This window comes from Palaemon carinicauda, chromosome 5, assembly GCF_036898095.1.
Source record: "Palaemon carinicauda isolate YSFRI2023 chromosome 5, ASM3689809v2, whole genome shotgun sequence".
NCBI lineage: Eukaryota > Metazoa > Arthropoda > Malacostraca > Decapoda > Palaemonidae > Palaemon > Palaemon carinicauda.
Window position 1 is genome coordinate 160,154,561 of NC_090729.1, and position 16,052 is coordinate 160,170,612.

General features: G+C 46.9%; 1 protein-coding gene across 2 annotated transcripts in view; it reads right to left on the minus strand.

The window, feature by feature from the left end:
* Window positions 1-16,052, minus strand: part of LOC137641566 (pleckstrin homology domain-containing family A member 8-like) — a 179,607-nt gene that overhangs the window by 68,544 nt on the left and 95,011 nt on the right. The gene's annotated exons all lie outside the window — the stretch shown is intronic.

Sequence of the window (16,052 nt, forward strand, 5' to 3'; positions counted from 1 at the left end):
TACAAATCATCATGGAAGAAATAGGTGACCTTTGTGAAAGAAAAGAAACCGACAGAAATGTCGATAGACTTCTGTCTTGCATTCTTCATACACCTCCACGAGCAAGGTCTGGCCTCTACTACAATTACTTCTTGTAAGTCAGCCCTGGCTAGACCACTTCTGTATGCTTTCGAGGTGGACCTCTCAGGTGAAATCTTTAATAAGATTCCGAAAGCATGTGCTAGACTCAAGCCTACAGCCCCACCAAAGCCCATCACGTGGTCTTTGGACAAAGTCTTGCACTATGCTTCGAATCTGGATAATCTTCCCATTGAAGGAAGATGCCTCTCTGTGTCCAGTAGTGTCTTAAGGTCTATCTTCGAAGAACTTTAAACTTCAAGGAGTGACAGCTCTACAGAGGCGAAACCTCAGGATCGAACCTGTCTTTAAAACAACTGAGAGCGAAGCTCACCTACTTTATTTGCAAGGCGGATCCAGACAGTACACCAGCGGGTCACGATCCGAGGAAAGTTGCTTCTTCGCTGAACTTCTTTCAGCATATGGACTTTGAGAGACTTTGTTCGTACACTGGGTGGAAGTCATCCAGGGTCTTCTATAAACATTACGCAAAGCAAATACAAGAAATAAAACATTTTGTGGTGGTGGCTGGTATTGTGATTAAACCTGCCATCTAGTGCTGCGATTGAACAGTGGACTGTTTTGGGACTTTACAGTGCTTCGGGTGTGTGGGTATACGTACCCACTTGTGCAGATCACAACTATGGTTGACGCACTGTTCTGAGTAAGTGCATATCTGATTGATACACCAGTGCCGAGTGAACGTTTGCGTTACGGTGTTTTATGCATTTCCGAACATCTGACTATGTCAGATATATTTGGTTTTCACATCTTCAATTGTGCGGCATTATTTTGATAATGTATTTTTAATTTTTCTATACGAGAAAATATGTGTTTGATGTGTTGTATGCTGGATCAGATACATACTTTGTTGCAACTACATTTTGATAATCTAGTTGCCTAATAAAATACTTAAACTGTATTTGCGTCTTATTACTGCTCCCTCAATTATAAGCTAATAAAGTATGTTAGAGTTTTACAATACCTTTTATGGTGTTTAGGTTCTTGAAGTCATAATTTTATTTTCCTAAAGGTATCATGACCTTAGGTACTTAAGGTAAGTTAACAGGGTACGTTTCAAACTCTACCCTTTTTGTTTCGATAGGAAATACAAACCTTGAATCCTTATTGTTGACATTGACATTTCCCTGCTGGGGGGCAGACTGCACTAAGCCGGCTTCAGGTTTGGTATGCCTGAGAGATCATTGGATTTCCACATATAAGTCTAGTAGACCAGATAAGGAGAATCTATTCAAAGTAGAAGGCACTTACATAAACCCACATCTAATAGTAATTTCAAGACATTTCTCTAGCATACTTCCATCAGCACGACATGGCCTGAGCCCAAAAAAGGGATTTTGACGAAGGAAAAATCTATTTCTGGGCTCTACCTGTGCCACTCCGAGAAATGCTCCTTTTACATCATTTCTAAGGTAAAAACTGCTATGAATTTACCAGAGAAAAAAGTTGCATAGGAATGCCAGGTTGAACCCAGCTCGCTTACCTAATAAGGTGTCAGTATAATAATACTGGGGCGTGATAAATCACAATCAGAGGTCTCGCACCATTTAGATATCTCCTCTTCAATATCCCTGTTACAGCGAGGTGCCATTCAACACCCACCTCCAAACTCCGCTACCAACAACCCAACCCACGCCAGTGACGTCACTCCTTTTTCATAGCACTCGCTGTTCACTCTTGTGTTATTCTCTGCGGTGTTTTCGGTGTTTCCCTCAGGATTTTGTGCACGATGTCTGATTCTAATGTCTCCCCATCTAAGTTAAGTACCAGATCTATGAGTTTTGAGTCTTTGGGGGTAGCCTTGCCATTATTTTTATTGCTATCACAGTTTTATGTTATTCACCATTCGTCAGCCCCGCTTCGAGGCCGCCATGTTGGCTGGCTACCTCCTTTCACTCGTTCTTAACGCCTTACAATTAGTCTTCTATACTGATTGTTTTTTGTTTTGAACCTTTTCGCTGGGTATTATCACCGATCACACCCCGTTTTATATTATTATATTTTTATATCATATGTTATTATGATATTATGCTACGTATCATAGTTTTGAACTTAGGTTGGCATGCCTGCTCGCCTTCGGGCACTTCCTAGTTGGTTTACTTCGCGTTATAACGTTTTTACCCAGTGTTTTTTATCTTTACCACCTAGTTATTTTGCTTTAGTTTGAGTGGGACTCTCGCGAGGCAGTTTTAGTTTTAATTATTTGTGTTATCCTACCGATCGGCATCTACCCGATATAGTGTTATGTTGGCCCCCCTGTCCAGCTCGGTACTTACCCGTGCTGGAGGGCTCGGCTTAAAAGTGTAAAATCTATTTTTGAATGAGAAGGCCATGTGGTCCTGATGGAACCAACCTTTTTGCTGATTCCTCCCAAAATTACTTTATCTGTGGCCATTTTTGCTTAACGGAAAGAATAGGAATGGAGTTACAGTAGTCGGAAATGGGATCCAACGGGTACCTAGAACGGCACCCCTTCCTTTTTGCCACTCTTCCCCCCTTACATCGAAGTGTTAAATCTATCCAGGGTGAAGATTGCCATGTGTCGTATCTAAAAATACGTCCCAATGTTATACGATACCCTTTATTAGATACTCGTGCCAGGAGTTGGAATCCTGGAGACCTTTGGTTTTAATTCTATGGGAGTATCACTGTAGCAAATATCCCTTAGAAGGCTACCTATAGGAACCCTTCCATCAGGACGACATGGCCATCTCACCCAAAAATAGATATTTCACTTTGATCAAAATCCATTATATACTACTGTATAATTACATTCAGTAGACTACCGGCAGTCACCGTCGGCAGCAAATTAGTACCTGACAGTGCTAACCAAAAGAAAGAGAGAAAGATTAAATAAAAAGGGTTTCCCACTATTATGAATGGACATAATATTGGAAAGTATCAGAGGAATGTATGCCTAATGACAATCTACCTTCTAGAGTGAAAGTTCCAATGGAAAGGGGAAGAATCTGGCAGATTCTGGCTCCCACCCATCTGCATACTAGTCCTGCCGCTGGCAATAGCGCTGGCGGCTAAAGAATGCAAATGGCAACTCAAGAGAGAGCTGAGGACTTTCAAAGTATATCAGGTTTCATGCTGATGGCTGTCATAAGACGTCTCAGCCCTCCCTCATTCTCATCAACTTCCGATCAAGGAAGGAAAGTCTGAGAGAAGGCAGCTGTGAGACGAAGTATCTGAGTGCCGCTGGCAGAACACCTGCCGGTAACGCAACCGTCGCGGCTAGCCGGGGCGATTGTCAGAATACCAGCGAAAGAATCTTGTGATAACACGCTGTCACAAGATGACAGGGGGGGGGGGGGAGAAGGGTCTTATAGTTCATTGTCGTAAGAGGCGGCAGCAGGCCATGTCGCCCTCCCCAAAACAATGAGCTGGGAAGTAGGACTTCTCATGCTGACGACACTGCCGTCGGCAAAACAAAGGCACCCTGAGTATGATACTGTCTGTCTCAAAGTTGGAGGCAGGAAGAACTCATTCTACTCGACAGCAACGGACGCCTATGCCGGCAGCATAACTCAGGGAGGGAAGGAAGGGATCAGCCTCTTCTCTCAGAGAGAGGACTATTATCGTAACTATCTGGAATACTCCATAGATTCGAGAGAATAAATAAACTCATCAGAATCAAATAGAAACGATAAAAACAGAGGCTAAACAAGGGGAAACACTTTACAAACGCATAATACGAGCGAAGGTAACTCTGCTACGGTAGGAGCCCCGGGAAAGGCGATCGAGTACCACAGGGGCTCCAGCACGAATATGTTAATGTAAAGTAAAAAAATAACTTAAAAAGTTAAAATTCATGCATGTAATATCACATCTTATATAAATTGCTTAAATAGCTAAAATATTAGCGTATAGCCATGAAACGGTCGCCAGACTATCTAAATTAGATACAATAATATAATGGGGCGACAGCAGTCATGAAATGGCTGCCTCAGGCATCGGCAATGCCCACCAAAAAACACTTAAATTACTGAATTTAACCGTGAAAAGTGAGCACAAAATTACACCAAGGAAAGATTGAATACTCAACTTTCTAGATGACGAAGATGCTGATGATTGCAAGATGAAATAAAATCCAAATCTTGAAAAAACACCGGGCTTAGGGAGAGCACACACATTCTTAGCAGGCTACAAGAATAGGAATGGAGTCACAGTAGTAGTAGGGAAGGGGATCCACCGGGTACCTAGAACGGCACCTCTTCCTTTTTGCCACTCTTCCCCCTTACATCGAAGTGTTAAATCTATTCGAGGTGAAGATTGCCATGTGTCGTATCTAAAAATACGTCCCAATGTTATACGATACCCTTTATTAGATACTCCTGGAGACCTTTGGTTTTAATTCTATGGAAGTATCACTGTAGCAAATATCCCTTAGAAGGCTACCTATAGCACCCCTTCCATCAGCACGACATGGCCTAAGCCCAAAAAACATGATTAACTTAGCCTACATCATTGACACCAAAAACTTGTGAAATACCAAATCAACTCATAAAGAAATAAAAAATACTGAAATTGGCACTAATTGATCACTGGTGGTAACAATATTCTCTATAAAATAAGTAAAGATAATTACTGTACTTTAAACAATCCAATAAAAGACAGCTATGCTGGTGAAGATGATTGATCTGCTAATTGAGCTACACATTAGTTCACTTAACACCTAATTACTTACGAAAGTGAACAGATGAAAAGGTATGAATACAATGATTCATTGATTTTCAAAAATACATACATACATATACCAAAGGCACTTCCCCCAATTTTGGGGGGTAGCCGACATCAACAATTGAAATAAAACAAAAAAGGGGACCTCTACTCTCTACGTTCCTCCAGCCTAACCAGGGACTCAACCGAGTTCAGCTGGTACTGCTAGGGTGCCACAGCCCACCCTCCCACATTATCCACCACAGATGAAGCTTCATAATGCCGAATCCCCTACTGCTGCTACCTCCGCGGTCATCTAAGGCACCGGAGGAAGCAGCAGGGCCTACCGGAACTGCGTCACAATCGCTCGTTATTCATTCCTATTTCTAGCACGCTCTCTTGCCTCTCTCACATCTATCCTCCTATCACCCAGAGCTTTCTTCACACCATCCATCCACCCAAACCTTGGCCTTCCTCTTGTACTTCTCCCATCAACTCTTGCATTCATCACCTTTTTAGCAGACAGCCATTTTCCATTCTCTCAACATGGCCAAACCACCTCAACACATTCATATCCACTCTAGCCGCTAACTCATTTCTTACACCCGTTCTCTCCCTCACCACTTCGTTCCTAACCTTATCTACTCGAGATACTCCAGCCATACTCCTTAGACACTTCATCTCAAACACATTCAATTTCTGTCTCTCCATCACTTTCATTCCCCACAACTCCGATCCATATATCACAGTTGGTACAATCACTTTCTCATATAGAACTCTCTTTACATTCATGCCCAACCCTCTACTTTTTACTACTCCCTTAACTGCCCCCAACACTTTGCAACCTTCATTGACTCTCTGACGTACATCTGCTTCCACTCCACCATTTGCTGCAACAACAGACCCCAAGTACTTAAACTGATGCACCTCCTCAAGTAACTCTCCATTCAACATGACATTCAACCTTGCACCACCTTCCCTTCTCGTACATCTCATAACCTTACTCTTACCCACATTAACTCTCAACTTCCTTCTCTCACACACCCTTCCAAATTCTGTCACAGTCGGTCAAGCTTCTCTTCTGTGTCTGCTACCAGTACAGTATCATCCGCAAACAACAACTGATTTACCTCCCATTCATGGTCATTCTCGCCTACCAGTTTTAATCCTCGTCCAAGCACTCGAGCATTCACCTCTCTCACCACTCAATCAAATACAAGTTAAACAACCACGGCGACATCTCACATCCATGTCTCAGCCCCACTCTCATGGGGGTATTCTGTTAAGGAAAGTGACTCAGCCACAATAATACAATATTATTTTGGGGTTACTTCAAGCACCTACTACTTTTTTGTTTTTCAATTTATTTTTTTTTCATTTCAAAACTACTTAAAAAATTATATACACTATAAGTTGAACACTGAAAATTTTATTAGCATTCTAATTTTTTATACTGTATGTATTATTTTATCAATGTATAGAAGTCACTTCTAAAGTGACTATTTTTCTTATGGAAATTTTATATTTTCTAAAAGTGAATGTAAAGATTTTATATTTGGAGAAATCGGCCTTCGGGGAATTTTAGTAAAAATTCATTAAATAGATTTTGCTATGTAAAGTATAGTATGAGCTTTTAACAGTGATTCTCCTCACCACTAGAAATCATAAGGAGATAATCATCAAATTTCACAGTTATTTACACTAAGCAGTGGCCAATCCTTCCATCAAATTCCAAAATATCATTCCTCTCACACAAATATATAGTGTATGCCTAAATGCACCTATGCGCACACATGTGCAAGACATGGCTACTAAAACATATTCTTGTCTATGCATTTTTCTGGGTAAATATTGTACTTTTGGCATATTTACCAAAGATATTGCATCTTCAACACACTGTACTGTAATCATAACATGAAAATTGTAAATATAAAAATGAGCACATGAAGAAATACAAAGAACATACTGTAAAGAGACATGCAGCAAATGTTTATTTACAAATACGTCTACCATAAAGAATATAAGGATGTAAAAGGGAGCTAGTGAGGGTTGAAGAGCTAATAAAACCGGGGGTAAAAACTAAATATCAGGAAAGGTTGAAAATGGCATATGACGAGGTGAGAATAAGAGAAAATCAAAAATTTTAAATAATTTTTATTTTTCCTAACATACTCACCGAGAACTACTTTTCTTGGAGTCACTTGTGATCCCTCAATCTCGACCAAGGTTTTTCCCGCCGTTACCCCCCCTACTCCGTTCTATATAGGCTTACCCCCGCCGCCAGAGAATGCACCCTGAGGGCAGGATTAGGGCAGGTCACTGCATCTCTGGGTCAGCATCCCCATTAAGTTCGTCGCTTAGCCCAACTTGGCAATGGAAGGCTGGCACTCGGGGACGGAAGGGAGGGCCATTACCCGAAAAGTAGTTCTCGGTGAGTATGTTAGGAAAAATAAAAATTATTTAAAATTTTTGATTTGTTCCGACACAAATACTCACCGAGAACTACTTTTCTTGGAGACATACTTTAGGAGGCGGGAGTGCTATTCTGCCACTTGACTCGGCACATAGTGCCTAGAGGGCTATGGAATGCGGGGCCTATCAGAGAGCGGAGTGAGGGTAACTGCGGAACCTTATGCTATTATCTAAGACTCACCTCTTAAAATTTCTTCTGGTGATTTTCTCCTGATGAAGTCGCGAAGAATTTATTCACCGTTGGGGACATCTTCTGGCCTACCGCTACACAGTTTGGAGGGCGGCAATGACTGTCCCAATGGAGAACCCGTCCAAGGATTTCCTTGAATAATCCTTGAGGTAGTGGGCAGTAAAGGTCGACTGGTGCGACCAAGTGCCTGCTTGCAGGATCTGCCCCACCGCCATGTTTCTCTCAAAGGCCAAGGAGGTGCTCAGACCCCTGATGTCATGGGGGCGGGGAGTGCCTGGCACTGCCATTTTATCCTCTTCATAGGTTCTAGCGATGACTTGTCTCAGCCAGAAGGAAATGGTGTTCTTGGAGACTTGTTTCTTATTAACACCTGCGGAAACGAAGAGGTTCTTGGTACCTGGTCGGAGATGAGCCGTCCTTTCCAGGTACTTTCTGAGCGTCCGTACTGGGCATAACTTCAAGTCTTCTGTATTGCCTGTCTTGGGAATGGCCGGAATTGAGAAACCTTCAAACCTCGGGTCCCAGACTGCTGGGTTCTGAGTCTTCGCCACAAAGGAGGGTACGAACCTGAAGGACACTTCTTTCCATCCTTTGGAGTGTGCAACGTCGTAAGACAGACCCTGGATCTCGCCCACTCTCTTAGCCAAAGCCAAGGCTAGCAAGAAGACGGTCTTGAGGGTGAGGTCTTTGTCTCCGATATCTTTCAGGGGTTCAAAGGGAGGACGACTTAGCATTTTCAGGACCTTGGCCAGGTCCCACCTGGGCACTCTCCTAGCTTGAGGAGGGCAGGACTGCTCGAAACTCCTAATCAGCATCGCTATGTGTCACGAGGTCCCCAGGTCGATGCCTTTCAGGAGGAAGACTTGGCCTAAGGCGACTCGTAATCCTTTAATGGCTGGGATTGACATTCCTACTTCATCCCTAAGGTACACTAGAAACTCAGCTATGTCCGGGACCGAAGCTTTAAGCGGTCTTATGTGTTTCTCCGAGCACCACTTCGTGAAGGAGGCCCACTTCGCCTGGTATACCACGGTAGAGGATTTTCTCAGGTATAGGGACATTCTCTTAGCTGTGGAGGAGGAGTACCCCTCCTTCTTCAAGAGCCGCTCGATAGTCTCCAGGCGTGAAGGCGAATAGAGAGAGGGTTGTCGTGGAGCCTGAGGAAGTGAGGTTGACGCAGGAGGTCTGACCTGGCGGGCAGAGGCCAAGGTGGTTGGCTCGCTAGGTCTTTTAGATCCGCGAACCACTCTCTCTCCGGCCACCAGGGCGCCACCAAAGTCATCCCTAGGTTTTGGGAGGCCCTTACTCTGTTGAATACCTGCCTTATCAGCGTGAAGGGGGGAAAAGCGTACACGTCCAAGTTGTCCCACTTGTGCTGGAAGGCGTCTTCTACGGCTGCCTTTTGGTCTGGTACCGGGGAGCAATAGACCGGTAGTTGGGCGTTGAGCTTTGTTGCAAAGAGGTCCATCACCGGGGAGCCCCAGCGTTGAATGATGAGTCTGGCTACCTCTGGGTGTAGAGACCACTCTGTCCCTACTATCTGACCCATTCTGCTGAGGCCGTCGGCTAGCACGTTTCTCTTCCCGGGGATGAACCTCTCTAGCAGCACCACCTGCTGCTCGTCCGCCCAATGTAGGATGCTTATGGCGAGGTCGCACAGTTCCTTCGATCTCATGCCCCCTTGCTTCTTTATGTAGGCTACTACCGTGGCGTTGTCGCACATTAACGCCACGGTGTTTCCCTTTAACCGACTTGCAAAGTGCAGACATGCCTTCTGGACTGCTCTTAGCTCTAGGACATTGATGTGGAGATGCTTTTCGCTCTCCGACCAGGTACCGCTTGCTGTCTCTTCCAGAAGGTGGGCCCCCCCACCCTTGGTTGGAGGCGTCTGTGAACAGGAGGTACTCGGGGGGACAGGACCCGAGGGGCATTCCCTTGAGGGAGTTCGACTGGCAGTGCCACCATTCTAGGGAGGTTCTCGTGTCTGGAAGGATAGGAATTAATGCCTTCTGAGAGCCTGTCTGGGACCAGAGGCTCTTGAGGTTCCATTGTACGGGTCTGAGCCTCATCCTCCCTTGGGGAACTAGTTTCTCCAATGAGACCAGGTGACCTATTAGTCTCTGCCAGTCTTTCGCCCTCCTGGAATGTTCTGACAGGAACGGCTGAATGATGTGATTGAAGTTCCGTATCCTGTCTTCCGAGGGGAAAACCTTCCCCTGCACGGTGTCCAACGTCATCCTCAAGTATCCCATTCTGTTGGATGGTGTTAAGTTCGACTTTTCCAGATTGATTATGATTCCCAGATTCCTGCAGAACTGGAGGAGGTTTCTCCCTTGTTCCTCCAAGAGGGCCTTTGAGTTGGAAAGGAGCAACCAGTCGTCTAGGTATCTGATGAGACAGATACCCCGTTCGTGAGCCCACACTGAGACTGTCGCGAAGACCCTCGTGAACACTTGAGGGGCCGTCGACAGGCCGAAGCAAAGGGTCTTGAACTGCAGGATCTGGGAACCCCATTTTACCCGGAGGAACTTCCGACTCGACGGGTGGACAGGGATCTGGAAGTATGCGTCCTTGAGGTCGACCGTCATCATGTAATCTTTCTCCCGCAAGGACATCAGGACGGATTTTGGGGTGTCCATCTTGAAGTCCGTCTTCTTGACGAACTTGTTGAGGGCCGACAGGTCTATCACGGGTCTCCACCCCCCCCCCCCCCCCTGTTGCTTTCTCTACCAGGAACAGGCGGCTGTAGAAGCCTGGGCCTGGGAGAAGGACCTCTTCCATGGCCCCCTTCTCTAACATGGAGGAAATCTCCTCTTGAAGGGTGGCCCTTTTCATCAGGTCCCTGGGGGCCAACCATTCTGTCTGGCTGGCTGGAATAAGAGGAGGTGGGTCCGCTATGAAGGGGAGCCTGTAGCCTTCTTTCAGGACGGACACCGTCCAAGGATCCGCTCCTTGTGTTTTCCATGCTTGCCAATGAGGTCTGAGGCATCCCCCAACCCGAGGCTTGGGCGGGAGTAGGGGGCCTCTCCCTCTACCTTCTCCTAAAGGGGAGGCCTGATCTGCCTCTCTTCGGAGTAACCCGACCTGAAGAAGCTGGTGCTCCTCTGCGGGAGGGCTGAGGAGTTGTTGTCCAGGAGGAGGAAGGGGCGTCCCTCCTCGAAGTGCTGGGGGCGGCTTGAGGAGTCACGGCGCTATCCGAGGCTGACCTCCTGTATGGCGGCCTTCTAGATGACGCTTGTCTGGGGACATTGGCCTCTTTTTTCTTGGACACTTTCTCCATTAGATTTTCCAGCTCTTTTAAAGGGAACAGAGACTCACCCCACAAGGGTAGGCTATGCACAGCTCGGGCCTCCCTGTCTGGGATCCTCCTCGACACCTTAGATAGAACCGTGTCTCGTTTCCTTAGTACCCAGTTGGCCGTCAAGGCGAGCGCTTGGTACGCTAGAAACTTCAGAGTTTTCCCCCCGGAGGTGAGAAGGTCCGTCAGGAGACTCTGCTGCTCTGGATCTTCGGGGTCGATGGAGGCTTGCACGCTTACTAACGTGGAGGCCCACCAGTCCAGCCATGAGGAGACGTTAACCAGGTCCCTCGACATCTCCTCCATCATGGCGGCTTCCGTAGGCGAGAAGGAAACCGGGGCTGACGCGGCCCTTTCGTCCGAGCCGCCTTGTCCCAGGATGTCCAAGGCCGGGTCCACTCTACAGGGGCCTGGGCGCTGCCCTTCAGGAATGTAAACCTTCCCTTGTGCTTTGAGGCTCTGGAGCAGTTTCGAGGCACTCTGGGACTTGGGGGCTTCCGCATTGCTGGCCACTAAGTTGTCTATGTACTCTTGTCCTAGTACTAGGTCTGGGGCAAGAGGAAGGGCCAGGGAGGACTTCGGAAGGACGTCGTGATGTGTGATTCTCAGGAGGCTTGATCTCCAGGAATTCCCCTTAGGTGCCGAGGGTTCTGTAATCCCATGGTGCCTCCTGATGAGGCCCACCACTATTCTGTATGCGGAGTCCTCCGACGGGGGAGCTTCTCCTCCGTCAGCCGAGGCCTCGGCCTGGAGCGGGGGCGCCGGGTTGCTTGTTCGGTAGACCGGTCGTCCCGCTCTTGGGTCAAGGGGGGCCGACCCGTAACCGTAGGGAGCTCCGTAAGAGGGTGGATCTCGCTGCAAGGCGGGTACCACCGGCTCAGGGAGGGCCCTCGGTTGCCCCAAGGCTCTGGAAGCAGAAGTCACGGTCCCGGTGGGCTGACCCGACAACGGGAACCGATCCTTCTTACTTGATGACCGCACCAGCTGGGCTGGTTCGGTCAGGCTGCCTTCAAAGAAGCGCGTTTCCCCCCGCTGGGCGGGGTGAACCGGAGGCCTCGAGGACTTATGCTTCTGTGAGAGGTCTTTCCTGCGTGGCAGGTCGCGCGGTTCTAGGCTGTGCGTAGGGAGCGGCAGCCTAGACGCACGTTCACTGGAACGAGAGTCTGGAGAGTAGAGCCTCTTGGACTCTCCTGAAGGGACGTAGACCCAGGCGCCGCCGGGAGAGGCATTTCTCTTATACTTACGGGAGTGGGAGCGGGGCCGCTTCTTGCTATGTCGCGACCTTGACCTAGAGCGGGAATGATCGCTTTCGGACAGCTCCCTTTTCCTGCGCCGTTTCTCCCTGACTTCTTCCCCGGAGGATGAGTCTATCTCTGACGAGTCCGACGGCGCCACGTTCCTCGCGTAACGGCTGCCCGCGTGATCCACGGGGGAAGTTCTTCGCCGCTGGACGTCCGAGATCGAATGCTGGAGGAAGTCCTCGGGAACAGCCGTGGAGATCGTCGGCACCGAGTCTACTCTATCCATGCCAGGGGGCCAGGGGTCCAGGGTCACGTCCATTCTTAGCGGTGACTTCCCTGGTGTCTTCGGCAACTTCCACCCGAAGGCATCGCTACTCGGGCGGCGAACTCTAGTTTGGCTGTCCCCTGGCGGGGGAGAGCCCGACGCACCGGCCCACGAGGGCGGAGGAGACTCTGAAACCACAACACTGCCCCATATGGGGTCTTCCGAGGACGCGTGGTCCCCTTCCACGAGGCCTGATTCACCTGAAGCACTACCGGACCCTCCGTTAGCCCTAGAGGGGCCTGCCCTTGGTTCTTCCCTCGCACTGGGTTCCCCGGAAAGAACGCCTTGACTATCCACAACACTGGGGGCTTGTTGCCCTCTCCTTTGCGAAGGAGACGGAGAAGCCGAGGCTTCGTCGGACCGATCACTGGCCGACGGTAACGAAGGAACGCCACTAACTTTCCTGGGGGAACGCTTAGAAGATTTCTTCTTTTTGGTACCGTAGCGTACCTACTGGATATCATCCCAACTTATGCACTCCGGACACGTGTCCGCGGAGGAGCAAACTTTCCCCCTACACGTGGAACAAAGGGAGTGAGGGTCTACTTCTGGTTTAGAGAGGAAAGCCCCACACGACTTTCCGGCTCTAGGACCAGGGCAACGTCGCACATGCTCCATCGTTCGCACACGAAAGGCACAACACTAGCGAGTTATAAGTACACTGGGATATACACAGGGAGAACGCACTGTAACACTTGCGAATAACGCACTACGCAAAAAACAAAAGTCCCCACGCTGGAAACACGTGGAACACAAACGCGCCAAAGGATCGAGAGAGCGAGAAGAGTGAGCTGTGTACTGCTCACGACCAAGGAACTTAATGGGGATGCTGACCCAGATGCAGTGACCTCCCCTAATCCTGCCCTCAGGGCGCATTCTCTGGCGGCGGGGGTAAGCCTATATAGAACGGAGTAGGGGGGGTAACGGCGGGAAAAACCTTGGTCGAGATTGAGGGATCACAAGTGACTCCAAGAAAAGTAGTTCTCGGTGAGTATTTGTGTCGGAACAACTGGTAATTTAGAGGAGGAGTGGAAGTTAGCAAAAGAAAATTTTGTTGGGATTGCAAATGGTGTATGTGGCAAGAAGGTTGTTGGAGGCAGCATGAGGAAGGGCAGTGAATGGTGGAATGAAAGAGTGAAGGTAAAAGTGGAAGAGAAAAAGAGGGCTTTTGAAGACTGGCTGCAGAGTAATAGTATAGAGAAGTATGAAAAATATAGAGAGAAAAATGTGGAAGTAAAGAGCAAGGTACGCGAGGCAAAGAGGGCAGCTGAGATGAGGTGGGGTCAGGGATTGGGTCAGTCATATGAAGGATTGGGTCAGTCATATGAAGAGAATAAGAAGAAGTTTTGGAAAGAAGTGAAGAGAGTAAGGAAGGATGGCGCAAGAATTGAAGAGACAGTGAAAGATGGAAATGGAAGGTTGTTAAAAGGAGAGGAGGCAAGGAAAAGGTGGGCGGAATATTTTGAAAGTTTACTGAATGTTGAGGATAATAGGGAGGCAGATATAATTGCTGTTCCAGGTGTTGAGGTGCCAGTGATGGGAGATGAGAATGAGAGAGAGATTACAATAGAGGAAGTGAGGAGAGCACTAGATGAAACGAGAGTAGGAAAAGCATCTGGTATGGATGGTGTGAAAGCTGAGATGTTAAAGGAAGGGGGTGTGACTGTACTTGAATGGTTGGTGAGATTGTTTAATATGTGTTTTGTGTTGTCAATGGTACCAGTAGATTGGGTTTGTGCATGTATTGTACCACTATATAAGGGTAAGGGAGATGTGCATGAGTGTTGTAATTCAAGAGGTATTAGTTTGTTGAGTGTAGTTGGAAAAGTGTATGGTAGAGTAATGATTAATAGGGTTAAGGATAAAACAGAGAATGCAATCTTGGAAGTACAGGGTGGTTTTAGAAGAGGTAGGGGTTGTATGAATCAGATTTTTACAGTTAGGCAGATATGCGAGAAATATTTAGCAAAAGGTAAGGAGGTGTATGTTGCGTTTATGGATCTGGAGAAAGCATATGATAGAGTTGATAGGGAAGCAATGTGGAATGTGATGAGGTTATATGGAGTTGGTGGAAGGTTGTTGCAACCAGTGAAAAGTTTCTATAAAGGTAGTAAAGCATGTGTTAGAATAGGAAATGAAGTGAGTGATTGGTTTCAGGTGAGAGTGGGGCTGAGACAGGGATGTGTGATGTCGCTGTGGTTGTTTAACTTGTATGTTGATGGAGTGGTGAGAGAGGTGAATGCTCGAGTGCTTGGACGAGGATTAAAACTGGTAGGTGAGAATGACCATGAATGGGAGGTAAATCAGTTGTTGTTTGCGGATGATACTGTACTGGTAGCAGACACAGAATAGAAGCTTGACCGACTAGTGACAGAATTTGGAAGGGTGTGTGAGAGAAGGAAGTTGAGAGTTAATGTGGGTAAGAGTAAGGTTATGAGATGTACGAGAAGGGAAGGTGGTGCAAGGTTGAATGTCATGTTGAATGGAAAGTTACTTGAGGAGGTGGATCAGTTTAAGTACTTGGGGTCTGTTGTTGCAGCAAATGGTGGAGTGGAAGCAGATGTACGTCAGAGAGTCAATGAAGGTTGCAAAGTGTTGGGGGCAGTTAAGGGAGTAGTAAAAAATAGAGGGTTGGGCATGAATGTAAAGAGAGTTCTGTATGAGAAAGTGATTGTACCAACTGTGATGTATGGATCGGAGTTGTGGGGAATGAAAGTGATGGAGAGACAGAAATTGAATGTGTTTGAGATGAAGTGTCTAAGGAGTATGGCTGGTGTATCTCGAGTATATAGGGTTAGGAACGAAGTGGTGAGGGAAAGAACGGGTGTAAGAAATGAGTTAGCAGCTAGAGTGGATATGAATGTATTGAGGTGGTTTGGCCATGTTGAGAGAATGGAAAATGGCTGTCTGCTAAAGAAGGTGATGAATGCAAGAGTTGATGGGAAAAGTACAAGAGGAAGGCCAAGGTTTGGGTGGATGGATGGTGTGAAGAAAGCTCTGGGTGATAGGAGGATAGATGTGAGAGAGGCAAGAGAGAGTGCTAGAAACAGGAATGAATGGCGAGCGATTGTGACGCAGTTCCGGTAGGCCCTGCTGCTTCCTCCGGTGCCTTAGATGACCGCGGAGGTAGCAGCATTATGAAGCTTCATCTGTGGTGGATAATGTGGGAGGTTGGGCAGTGGCACCCTAGCAGTACCAGCTGAACTCAGTTGAGTCCCTGGTTAGGCTGAAGGAACGTAGAGAGTAGAGGTCCCCTTTTTGTTTTGTTTCATTGTTGATGTCGGCTACCCCCCAAAATTGGGGGAGGTGCCTTTGGTATATGTATGTATGTATAAAGAATATAAGAAAACTGACAATTCATTCCACAGAAAAATATAGAAAATTGTGGAATTACTGCATAAGGATACAGTACTAAAATAAATAGCTTTCCCTGGATTTAGAAAAAATAAAATTAATAAATATGTACCTAGGTCAGAAATGTGTACGGCACCAGACAAGCTTGCATAAATACAGTATATAAAAGTGTCTTTTTAGCAATAAAACAAATTATCTTCATAAAAAAAAAAAAAATTGAAATAGACATTCTCCTAGCCAATAACGCAATTATCCGAATTTCCAAAAATACCAAGCCAGAGTTAGTGATTCCACACCCCTTAACCTGTTGGAAATACTGCAGAACTATGAAAAATGAATTAGTCCTCTGAAGTTGACCTGTGGCTCCAG